We start from the raw sequence: 12,120 nt of genomic DNA, 5'->3' as shown, positions 1-12,120 counted from the left end.
GTCATATGCCTAGAACATCCACTATCAACATACCACATGTCTTCCTTCCTGTCAGAAAGAGTTGTAAGTGCTACATTGCAAGTAGCTACAATGTGAAGCAAATCAATTTCACTGTCATCAGAGAATTTTAATGACGTTAAAAGACACAAGACATCATGATAATTCTGCCTAATTTTGCTTTTCTTAGAAATATTTAAGAAAATCGTGTATCATTCCCATTTGCTCATTTAATTTTGTCTCAAGATAAACAAACCTATCATCAGATTTATTTCTTCTTAACTTGTTGCATTTTGATTTATAGTGCCCGGTCTGACCATAAAAGTGACAAGTATGTATGAATTTAGAACTAGTACCATAATTATCATACTACTCTTTCATACCTGAAATTTGTGCAGAATGTATCTTACTAACATATTTGCTCTGAGAGGCTTTACCTCCAAATCTTTGGTCACCACTTTGTCTTCCTTCACAAAAGTGTCGTTCAACATGGAATAACCAAGTCCTTCAGTGCTCCCGAATGGTCTTACATTTTTGAACAATTTTGTTACTGTGTCTAAGCTAATTTGAATCAGCTTATCTTCACTGCTTAATAGTTTTTCCTACAAAGTGAATATCTCATTCGTGAGGTCATTTGTATTTTCATTTAGCAATTTTACATGTTGCTTAAGGGACACCATCTCAAGCTCCATGTCCTTTTTCTTATTCGTCCAGTCCGATTGTGAGTTACTTATTTGAAGCTTCATTGTTTCTTTTGTCATTTCCTCCTTTTCTTGTACCCATAGATTCTTGGAAGCTTTCAACTGTTTCTCCAAATCAATGCATTCACATTTAAGCTGTTCAACCTGTTCTTCAAGCGTATTTGCTTTGTTAACCATAAAGACAGAAGCATTATATAATTTTGTATACCTATTTACCACTTCTTCATCTTCATCTTCAGATGATTCATCACTTGAACTGTTACTATACTTGACTGAACCGAGGAAGGCAACATTTAGTTCTTCCTCATCATCATCGCTCCATGACGACTTTAGGACCTTCTATTATTCCTTTTGCTTCCTGTTACCACAGTTGACATCAATATGTCTATTCTTCCACACTCAAAACATTGAATTTCAGCTTGATTTTTCTTTTGGGAGGAAGTAGCACCATTAGTTTTATCAAGCTTATTATCAGACCATTTATTTTTATTCCTAGAATTCTTTTTGCTATTTAAGAAAATTTTAAATTCTACAGTCATTAAAGCTAATACAGCAGTAGTTAGATCTTGAGTTTCTAAAGTTTCTACCTTTTTTGTAGCTTTGAAAGCAACATATTTCACCTTCTTCTGATCCTTTGCCATTAAGTCTACTTCATATATTCTAAGGTTTCCAATTAACTCTACCAACGTGTACTCATCCAGATCATAGGCATCCGAGATTGTGATAGCTTTTGTCTCAAACCTTGGTGGAAGAGATCTCATAACCTTGAGCACTATTTCATCTTCAGGAATAGTTTTTCGAACAGTAAGTGAACGAATGTCTCCAGTAATGAAAATCACCCTTTTATGATATTGATCAATGGATTTATCATCCTTCATCTACAAGTTTTCAAACTCTTTTAGTAATAATTGCAGTTTATGTTTTTTTACCTTTTTATTACCTTCATAATTCAGCTAAGTGTATCCCACACTTCTTTTAAATTTATGCAGTACTTGATTTTTTGACGTTCATCTCTAGTCAACGCATGATACAAAGCATTATTTGCCTCGCTGTATGCAATTTCTTCTGGAGTCCATTTAGCAAAATCTTTGAGGATTAGCTCCTCTTTTGATCTAATAACACCATCACTAGATGTATCTTCCACGGTTTTAATCATGGCATCAACTTCTTCTAGCGAAGGTTTCCCTCCTACCAACATGCATCACCCAGACTTGCTATCATGAGCACTGATGGATGCCTACATCATCAATTTCCAATCCTCGTAACCAGTCCCATCGAACGGAGGAGGAGTATGACCGAAATTCTCTCCATTTCCCTGATCTCACTAGTTGCGTTTAGTGACCTGCTTTAGTACCAAATAAAAGTATTGAAGAGAATGTATAATATGAATCACACAAATTCAAACATACAAAGACAGCAAATTGTTCACTATAGTGAAAACCAAAGAATATTTGGTGAAAACCAATGCGGGACTTTAACGTAGTCCACACAATCCTTTACTATGAAGTATGAATGATGTTTACAATATGACTTCTGCAGGTAGAGACTCTCCTAAGATCTCTTTACTAGCCAACACGACTAACTTGAATTACATAAACGATATTATAAAACTCATTCATGAGCCAGCATCTCCTTGTTGCAAGATTTTACACACACACACACACACACACACACCTGCATAGACAGAATTGATCTCAATGAGATTATTATCAAGGAACACTCAATCTACGATTGCAGTGGGAGAAATATTCTAATTCTATGAATGAATACAGTTGACATCGCATAACACATGCACTATCACACCTGTATATCTCAAGCATATAATCTAAAAAAGCTCACCTTAACTCGTTCATGTTATGGCCATATATATAGAGACTAAGCCAAAGAGAATTCAGATCTCCTTTCATGCCATGAAACATGGATCATCACAGTTAAGGATAATTAACAGCATAATATAAGGTATGAAATAGACATATACCAAAATAAGGCATAAATCAAATAAGAAATGATATTATCAATTTGAAAATCAAATATGCAAAAGTCAATGTTACCAAAACAGAACTTTCCTGATCAGATCAGGAAACTTGTGTGGATTGACAAACACCTTCACTAGCATACCGACCTGCTTAGATTTCTTTTCTACTTTATCGAGCTCTTGAAAAAGATTCTCACCCGCATCACTTACTGAGTTACTCACTTACTTTCACGCGCTGAGGGATCCTATACTAAAGTACTTAACGTAGCATTTGCTAATATCGATATATATATTTCTTTTATTGAACGAAGCGGAACGAATCCATTGACAACAATGCGATAACGATCACAAAGATCAAGCAATAGAGTGACATGCCACTCTAAGCTACCTAACTACAAGAGTAAAATAATAGCGCACACAACGCTTATTTAACAAAAAATCAAATGCGAAAAAAGCAAAATAAAACTCTATAAACCCTATAATTATCGAAACACTCAACTCAAGCTTAAGTCATCAATTGGGTACTCTACATTGGATGCTTCCAAACTAGAGCCATGGATTGACAAAGTCGTGCAAGGTCAGAGATAAATATATCGGGAAAGAACCTACTAGGCTTAAGGAGAAGCCCAATAAGATTAACCCACTGCTGAAGCCCAATAAACCCCTCAAACCTGTTGTACAGTCCAGCTGAGATCCTCTGCCGACCAAGACCATCGCCGTAAATTTTCCGGCGAACGGACCCTCCCTTTGACCATCATAGTTGGCGACAACCTAGATCAAGTTGTCGCTGCCTGGTACAGCTCCTCAACCAAGGATAAAAACTTACCAATTCACAGAAACCACCATCGCCTCCACCCTTGAGCCCACGACGCGATCTCCTCTGCTTGAAATAGCACCTCCACACTCCCGACGTCAGAGCTTCATGTTGTTCCTTTTGTCGACCTGCCTACCAGCCGAAAACTCGATCTAGTCGCCTCCCGACACTTGCAGTCGTTGACCACCTAAGCCACGACCCACCCACTGAGAGAACTATGCACGAGATGGAGAGCCCGCGTCACAAGACGCCTTTGCCGTAACATGCGAAACCCGAGAGAGGTTTCGTATTGGTGCTCCGTTTTTTCGGGAGTGTAATTGAACAACTAATATAATTTTTATCGATCTATATATTTCATTACTAGGCATTCAAGTGAAAAGATTTAAATATAGGTGGATCCCCAAATTTCAATCTACTCAAAATAAGGGAACATGCTATCATCTATTTCTTCACCACCGTCTTTGAGTTTCACTAAAACCCTGGAAGTTGGAGAAAGAACAAGTGCTACATTCCAACAAACATATACGTTAGACTAGGGGTGGGCATAAAAAACGGAAATTCCGATCCCGTCCCGATCCCGTCTCGAAATTCATAGGGACGGGACGGGACGGAGGTCTAAAAACATTCGTCCCGTCCTGATCTCGTCCCGTTTCATAATAGTGGGACGGGACGTAGGACGAATAATTTATATCCCGCTTCGTCCTGTCCCGTCCCACCTTTAATGAAAACTTAAAAATTCTTATATATTTGTATTAAAATGAAACTAATTTATGTTCTTAATAACTCCAAAATTATTTCAACTCAAATAATAATGCTAAATTATAATATTTTGAACATAATATGTATTTTTTTGTTAAAATTTTATTATTAAATGTTACTTTGTTAATGAAAAAGTAAAAATATAGGTTTTTATGTAACTTCATAGGAAGTTGGGATTTGTCCCGTCCCGTCCCGATTTCGTCCCGTCCCAACCGGGATTAATCCCGAGTATGATGCATTCTTAAAAACCCTCGTCCCGTCTCGATTCAAAAGAGTGGGACGAGACGTGGGATGAGCCCCGTCCCGTCCCATCCCGTCCCGTGCTCACCCCTACGTTAGACTCTGAAAGGCTTGACAAGATTGTTTGAGGTCCATAATCTTGTGATTCTCGCCCCATTGCATCCGTTGGCCAAGTTGGGGGATACGTGAAGCCCATTCGGAAATCTCTTACTACTGAAGAAAAGAGTGTTATGCACATATGAGCTCGTGGCACCAACTGCCATAGTTTGTTACATCCTCCGTGCCATTAGTTTTCTTCTGTTATCTCTCAGTAGTTAGTACTCGTACTGCAAAGTTGAGGAGAAGTGGCCTATATCTAAATCAATACAACTTATTTATAACACTATACTTCATTTTAGCGTACATGTACTTGTTAGTAAATGAGCTCAACAAACAATGTTCTGTATCACAATTCACAAAACTTATCTATATCTATAATAGGAATGCTTGGGTTTTGGTTCAGCATATCAGAAACAGAAGAAGACCATTCAACTGATCATTGAAAGAAAACAACATTTACGAAACGAGGATAAAATAGTTAGGAACGAAGGAAAAGCTAAAGTTTACCAACAGATAAGGCAGATAAACGTACATCACGTTATCAAGGTAAGACAATTAACTTTGTGTTGACCAGATGCTGTACGGATTCATTAGCCGGTAGGTTATTGAAAATTATCAGTCATTTATGTATTAAGAAATTTAATTTTACGGTGTAATCAGTTCGTTTCTTCCTTGTCGTGTCATGCATGTTGCTCTGGATATGAAAATAGTTCTACGCAGACAGAAGAGCTCAGACAGGCAACACAATTATAATATATAGCACAATAAATGCGGAATGAAGATATAGCAAATATATCCAGAAACACATTTCCATTCATTCTCCCAGGTTATTATACAGAAAATGTGAAACTTCTGTAGCACAAGTCCATGCACACGTTACTTTTACTATGTGCTCTGCTAAGACATAAATTGCTTGCAGCCTAATACTTTAACCTAGTTCTTAAGTTCACCATTAGCAACAGGAAAGCCTCCAAATTCAGAAGACGGCGTATAAGAAATGGAGATCAGTTCAGACCTGAACTTGTCCTCTCCATCAGTGTCTATTGCTTTAGCCAGAGTTTCACCATTCCAGATATCAGAAGTGAGATTCTTCTCTGGTTCAGAATAAGAAATGGCAATAAGCGACTCACGGGTCACTTCATTCAGGGCCTCCTTTCCAGGTACTCCTTTATCCATAAAATGTCGATCTGCTTGGTCTGATGTAACCAAACATATAATACATTAACTCAAAAGAAGGGAGGATACGAGTGACAGAACAATCACATTATTTTATTACACATAAATCTATCATTGATCATGTCAAGTATTACTAACAAGCATTGTTCATTGTTGGTAAGTTCAGTATGTATTTGTATTATTGCAGTTTTTTACACCAAATTATAGTCAAAGGAAACAATTCATTTGAAAACTACTGGCAAAGAAAGTTCAAGTACTTCAACTATGTTCCGTTTTATTTTGGTAATCTGGGCTACAGCACATCATCGTCAATTATAAATTTAATCATTAGAATTTGAAGAACCATGACAAAATTATATAACACAAGTAATGCACATTTTTTACACAGTAAAACTTACTGAGCTCCACAATATTCATAAATCGGTGGTACCAAGAAACAACAGCAAAGTCAAAAAGAGGATGATGGCATTGCAAGAGTAAGAAACTTAAAATAAAAGCGCCTACATAACAACTAACAGATAACAAAAACTGAAAAACCAAACAAACAAACTGAACAGGACAAACAAAAAGACTATGAATAGCCTGAAATATTTGCAACTATAAAGGCATAATGAGAAAAATCCTCACAAAAGCAAAGAAAACGTTCATGCGGGATTAATACAAGAAATCAATCACTCCCACCACTAGCATATTAGATGTTTTCTTCACTTGCACAAAGGAGAGTTTAGTACAAACATATCTACGATTGAGAGGTAAAGAATCTTCTTGAACAGGGAGAAATCCCAAAACTATCTAATATGACAGAATCATTCATAAAGAACTGGTTTTAAATAACTGTTTGCTATAAAACTAAAGGACTGGTTATAAATAACTAGCGGCACTTAAAGAACTGTTTTACAAAAGCAGATGCAGAAGTATGGCAACTGGGGTTTAGTATTACTCAGCTTTCACAAACTAGTTTAAGTTCCCTGATGCAGAATCAGCAAGTATTATCTAAGGATGCTTCTAAGAATTCTTCATGTTCCAACTTGTTCTAGGATTTAATGTTTACTTTGATTAAATAGGTTATTTAGTAGTGTTAGGAGTTGTCTTTCCTAGCTGTTTTAGTTATAATTCTAGTTCTTATATATAGGAGCTTTGTATTGAGTTAAGATCAGATTTGAATATTGAGAATATTGATTCCTTAGCCTCTGAGTTCTGTTCTTCTTTTGGTCTCCCGTCTCCCTATTCTCTTTCTGGTCTCTCTTCTTAAGAGATCCTCTCTCCTAAATCCTCTATCTTCTATCTAGTTCCTTCTATCCTACCCTCTAGTTCCTATCTTCCTCTGCTCCTGCATCATTCCCACTGTCAGTCCAGCCCAAATAACATTAAGAAACAACAAAGAACAGAAGTACAGGTAACAAAGTTGATCTAAACTGCTAATACATAACTAGACCATAAAAGAGCTTGATAAGGCAATGTCAATCCATCAATCTTTATTTATAGCGAAAACAAAAAGAACTCACAAGATCGATTGTTTCAAGGTCAGTAGCTACATAAAACATGCTAAGTAATTCAAATCAAACACAATAGACAGTAGCAGACAGCTCAAATTATTCTCCTACATCAATTAGACAACCAGCATTCCGTTTTTGTGGTCAATTATAACCAATACCATTGCCATCAAGCCTAGTAGATTACCGAATACAAAAGCCCAAATCTTTATTTATCAAGCATAGAGCACCATCCAAAACAAAAGCCCTGTCTAAGAATAAACACATGATTTGGAAGCTATACAACACTGTTCCTCAAAAACCCAACTCATTATTCTTCGATCTCTTAAAAAAAAACCCAATTTATTCCAATTCACCCAATCCAATAAAAAACAGAATCTAGACTTATCCCTCAAGCTAAAACCATGTAAACTACACAAAATCAAAACCTCAACATCATAACAGAGAAAACTAAACACAACCCAGTACTCACCTCTCCCTTCTAGACACAACTCACCAAACAAAACCTACCGAACCATCAATCACAACAAGAAAACTAAAACAGAAAGGGGCTGGGGAGGCGAGTCAAACTAGAGAAACTTTGCTTGAATATTGAGGGACCAAAACCGATTGACAGCAAAACAGAACGAAGAGAACAAAATCCAGACTTGCAGAAGAGAAATCTTACCTTAGAGGGCAGAGAGCCGCGTTGAAGAAGAAGAAGAAGAAGGGTGAAAAAGGTTAAGGGGTCTTCTCTGTATGTGTGGGTCTACGGTTTTTACTTTTTTTGCTTTTTAAAGAGGCAAGTTGGGGTTTGGGGACAACAATGCCGCCTCTTTTACTGCGTTCTGATTGGTCACTTTGTTTACTATTATCATAGTTTCCTGTTTAAAGAAAATTATCAGATTCTATCGGTGTCCAAAACGGTCAAACTTACGTCGTCACGCTTACGTGGCGGTATTATCTGTTGGTAAAAAGTAAAAACGGACTCAAAACGGAACTTGAGTATTTATTTTATTTTTTCGAGTTTTTTTTTGGTTCGTTTTCTGTTTCCGGTTTGGAAATACGGTTATATTGTTTCAACATATGTAGGGGTGTAAATCGGCCGAGCCGAGCCGAGCCAAGTACTAGATTGTTTATGTTTGGCTTGTTTTCATTCGAACGAGTTCGAGTCGGGCTAAAATTTGATTTTTTTTCCTTCATGTTCAAGCTTGGTTCGGCTTGAAAAAGCTCGAGCTGGACTCGGGTCGGCTTGAATCATTTGAAATTAATATTTTAAAATCAAGAAATTCAAAATAAAATTCAAAATTTGATGTCATAACATCATATAAAATCTCTTTTAATTAAGAAAGAAGAGAATAGTAGAATACTACTTGTGGCTCCATGACGAATTGACGATGGGAGTTGTTTGTTTCTTTCAGATTTGGTCATTTGGGGTGGTGAAAAATTTTATGGAACTGCTTTAGTAAACACTATTTATATAATGCACAATAAAATTAGGTTTCATTTAATTATTATTTATAATACATTTTTAATATTATTTTCTCATATAAAAATTATATTATATATAATAATAATAATAATAATAATAATAATAAAATTTATTAAATCAAGCTTAATAAACGAGCCAACCTTTTCAAGGTCGGGCTTAATATTGAGCTCAAGTTTGGCTCATTTAGCTTTACGAGTTTGAACCGAACAGCTAAAATCAAACCGAACACGAGTCGAACACGAGCGGCTCGAGCCTACTTACAGCCCTAAACATATGCGATTGTTCATTTTCGATGGAGAATGATGTAATTATTTGTAAGTTACCATTGTTGTTGTAAAAGTGTATATAGTATGAGTAAATCGTGTAAATGTATTTTTTTTATGACACCGCAAAATTTTATTAAAGCAGACTCGAATTCAAAATAGAAGTCATTTATAAGAAACCAACCACGAATTGGAAATAAACTCATATCTAGCAACCGAAGAACTATCTCCCAAACAATAGGGGTAAGCCGAACACGGCTATACGAAAAATCATTAGCCTCATCGTTGTAATGCATACCGAAGCTAAAAAAGAAGACAACATAACCTAAACTCAAACAACCAAGCTCAAGTTATTACCTATAAGCACAGAAGCAGAGTTAAAAGACAAAAAAACTATACAACACCAAATCCCAGCCCACCAACCAACAATGCCAAGAAAGCCCAAAGCACAAGCTAAACATGGACCGACAACCAACATCGCCGGAAATGGACGCACCAACCGAAGAAACACGAGACTGTGGAGGAGGAAACAAGATCGATGCGACCGAGAAACACCGACGAATCAAGCCAAAACACTGAACCCGACCAGCAACAACTAGTGGGTCACAAATCGCAACAACAAATCTGGGAACACCACCTGAGACAGAGAAACCATTGGAGAGAAGTCACCAAACCTAGAATAGAAACAGGGCCAAAACTAAACGAGAGAGGCATAGATGCATCATCAAGTTAGAGGAAAATTGTCGTGGAGACCGGAGCCGAACTGAAACAAAAATATCTAACCCATAATTAGATCAATAGCAAACAATCCAAGCAAACTCAAAAGAGGAGGCAAGCATCGGTTGATAAAGAAGCAATTAAAGGGTAGAGAAACTGTAATACCCCGAATTTTCGGGTTTGATTCGTATAAATTCTTGTAGATTATTAAACTTAGAATTTGAATAAAATCGCATTTTTTCTTTTTCTCGTCGATGTCAGACGAAACAAAATCGATCTCGGAAATTTAAATTGAAAAACATTACGTTTTCTGTGACTCGAGAGTCAACTTTTATTCTGTCGCTCGTCTCTGAAAAACTTCATTCACAGAAGTTGTAAAGCTCGTCGATACGAGTTCGTGGACACGCCACGCACCTTAATCGGATGTTGTATGTAAAAGTTATTATCGACGAGCGTTGGTTTCCAATTTTGGAAGGCTATAAAAGGAAATTTTGGGAAAACCTAATTTTCCCAAAACGGAACCCCCCCCCCCCCCCCCCCCCGCGCAGTTTTCTCTCTCCCCTCCCCCGACCCTCATTCTCTCAGATTTTTCTCCGCCGGTGAGTTTTGTTCTCAGGCCACCGTGCACGACACCGCTGGTGTTGTTGGAATCGCACGGCCAAGGCGCTTCGATCCAGTGCAGCAGCGACCAACCCCAAGTCATGTCGCGTCGCCACCGAAGGACCGCTGCAGCAGCTCCGACAAAATCGGTGTTGCCGGTGACGCTGGAGCTCGGGGTCACGACTGTGAGTCCTATCTCCTCCTTCTCAACACGATTCCACTAGAGGTGAGGCTCGAATCGAGCTGCAGCTACTCTGATCTCCAAATCCCAATCCGGGATCTTGGGGTGGCGATTCCGGTGGTGTCCGGCCAACGTGGGGTGAATTGAAGGTATGGTTGTGCTATCCTCCTCATGCTCTTCATCTTTGATGTTAAATGTTTGTTGATTTGAAGAGTTTTGGTCGGAGGTGGTGGTGGAGCGTGTGCCACCGTTTGTGGCGGCGCATGGGAGAAGGTGAGGGCGTTAAGAGCTAGGCTATCGATCTAGGACGACATAGGAGGTGAAATTGTGAGGTTTGGGAATAGTAACTTTACGAACAGTGATTTCGTGAACAGTGCTTCATGAGCAGTAATTTTGAACAGTAAATTATGAACAGTGTTTTAACATTAATGAGGTGCTCGTCACCTGTAAATTTTACGTATTGTTTTCTAAGCACTTTATCATACTATAAGGCGACCGGTGAAACGAGTGAGATAATTACTTTCAACGTCGTGGAAATTGCATGCAGGAAATAAGGTGAGTAAATCTCACTATGACGATTCTACCCTTGGCGGCGACTCATATTTACGTTTTCTTAAAACTATTGAACTATGACATGTATCTAATATAATGGGTTGTGTATGTGTATAAAATGGTAAATACGATACATATATATGGGTTGCTATATTATATACTGTTACGTTTTTATTTCCAAATGAGTTTATACTATGGTAACTACATTTATATTATTGAGCAGGAGTCGCTTAGTTGTAGTACAATAAACATGTGTTAATTGTTATATTGTACGCGGTTTTAAAATTGAGTCTTGTTAAAACGTTTTTTGGTCTTCGGACGTTGTTGGCAGTAATCGGAACCATGCCTTGGCCGGGTGTCGGTTACCTGGTGTCGGTTACGATTCAGTTAGAGCTCTAGTCTGTCTGGCGGTGTACTGCATGAGGGGTAACAGATGGGTTGCCTGGGTCTGATGAGCACCCTTGTTGTTGTGTGATATTGGGTAACAGATGGGTTGCCCAGTATCTGTCGGCATACTGCATGAGGGGTAAAAGATTAGTACTTGGGTCTTATGAGTACCCGTATCTTAAATGTAATTTGGGTAAACAGATGGGTTGCCCAATGTTTCATGAGTACACATATTTTCATATATTATTGGACAACCAGACGGGTCGTCCAGTGTCTTATGAGTACATTTATCTTTAAATTTCATCAGTATTTTCTTTTGTATGCGATGTGTGTTATACTGTTGGTTTACTCATATCAGCTGCAAAGGTTACCGGGTTTGTGTTTACAATCCCGGTGCACATATTCGATGGTGTAGGAGATAGTTCTGCAAGTGTGAATTAGCATAATTTGAGGGCTTACTCTGAAGATTGTCGAAGTTTATTTCTTCTATTCTGGTGAGGATTGAGAGAATTTTACATTTCCATTTGTCATAATACTTGAATTGCAAACTGGTTATGTATTAATCAAGTTGACTGAGTCGTACTATGAACTCAGTTTTGATACACTGTTACTATAAGATGATTTCAATGTATTTGAGATTATTTTAGAGTTTTCATGGCTTCGATTTCGATTTTTATCACTCAAATTTCGGGGCT

The 12,120-nt window shown here is 37.7% G+C and overlaps 1 long non-coding RNA gene across 1 annotated transcript; it reads right to left on the bottom strand.

The window, feature by feature from the left end:
- Window positions 1–5,378: 5,378 nt before the first annotated feature.
- LOC126802346 (uncharacterized) lies at window positions 5,379–8,006 on the bottom strand. The gene is made up of 2 exons (XR_007672937.1): window positions 7,922–8,006; window positions 5,379–5,781 (listed from the first exon to the last, which is right to left on the bottom strand). It is a non-coding gene; the product is annotated as an uncharacterized LOC126802346 (long non-coding RNA).
- Window positions 8,007–12,120: the final 4,114 nt, after the last annotated feature.

The sequence above is a fragment of the Argentina anserina genome, chromosome 7 (assembly GCF_933775445.1).
Source record: "Argentina anserina chromosome 7, drPotAnse1.1, whole genome shotgun sequence".
Classification (NCBI taxonomy): domain Eukaryota; kingdom Viridiplantae; phylum Streptophyta; class Magnoliopsida; order Rosales; family Rosaceae; genus Argentina; species Argentina anserina.
The sequence above is the reverse complement of the archived record's forward strand: the minus strand, read 5'-3'. Positions and strand labels throughout refer to the sequence as shown.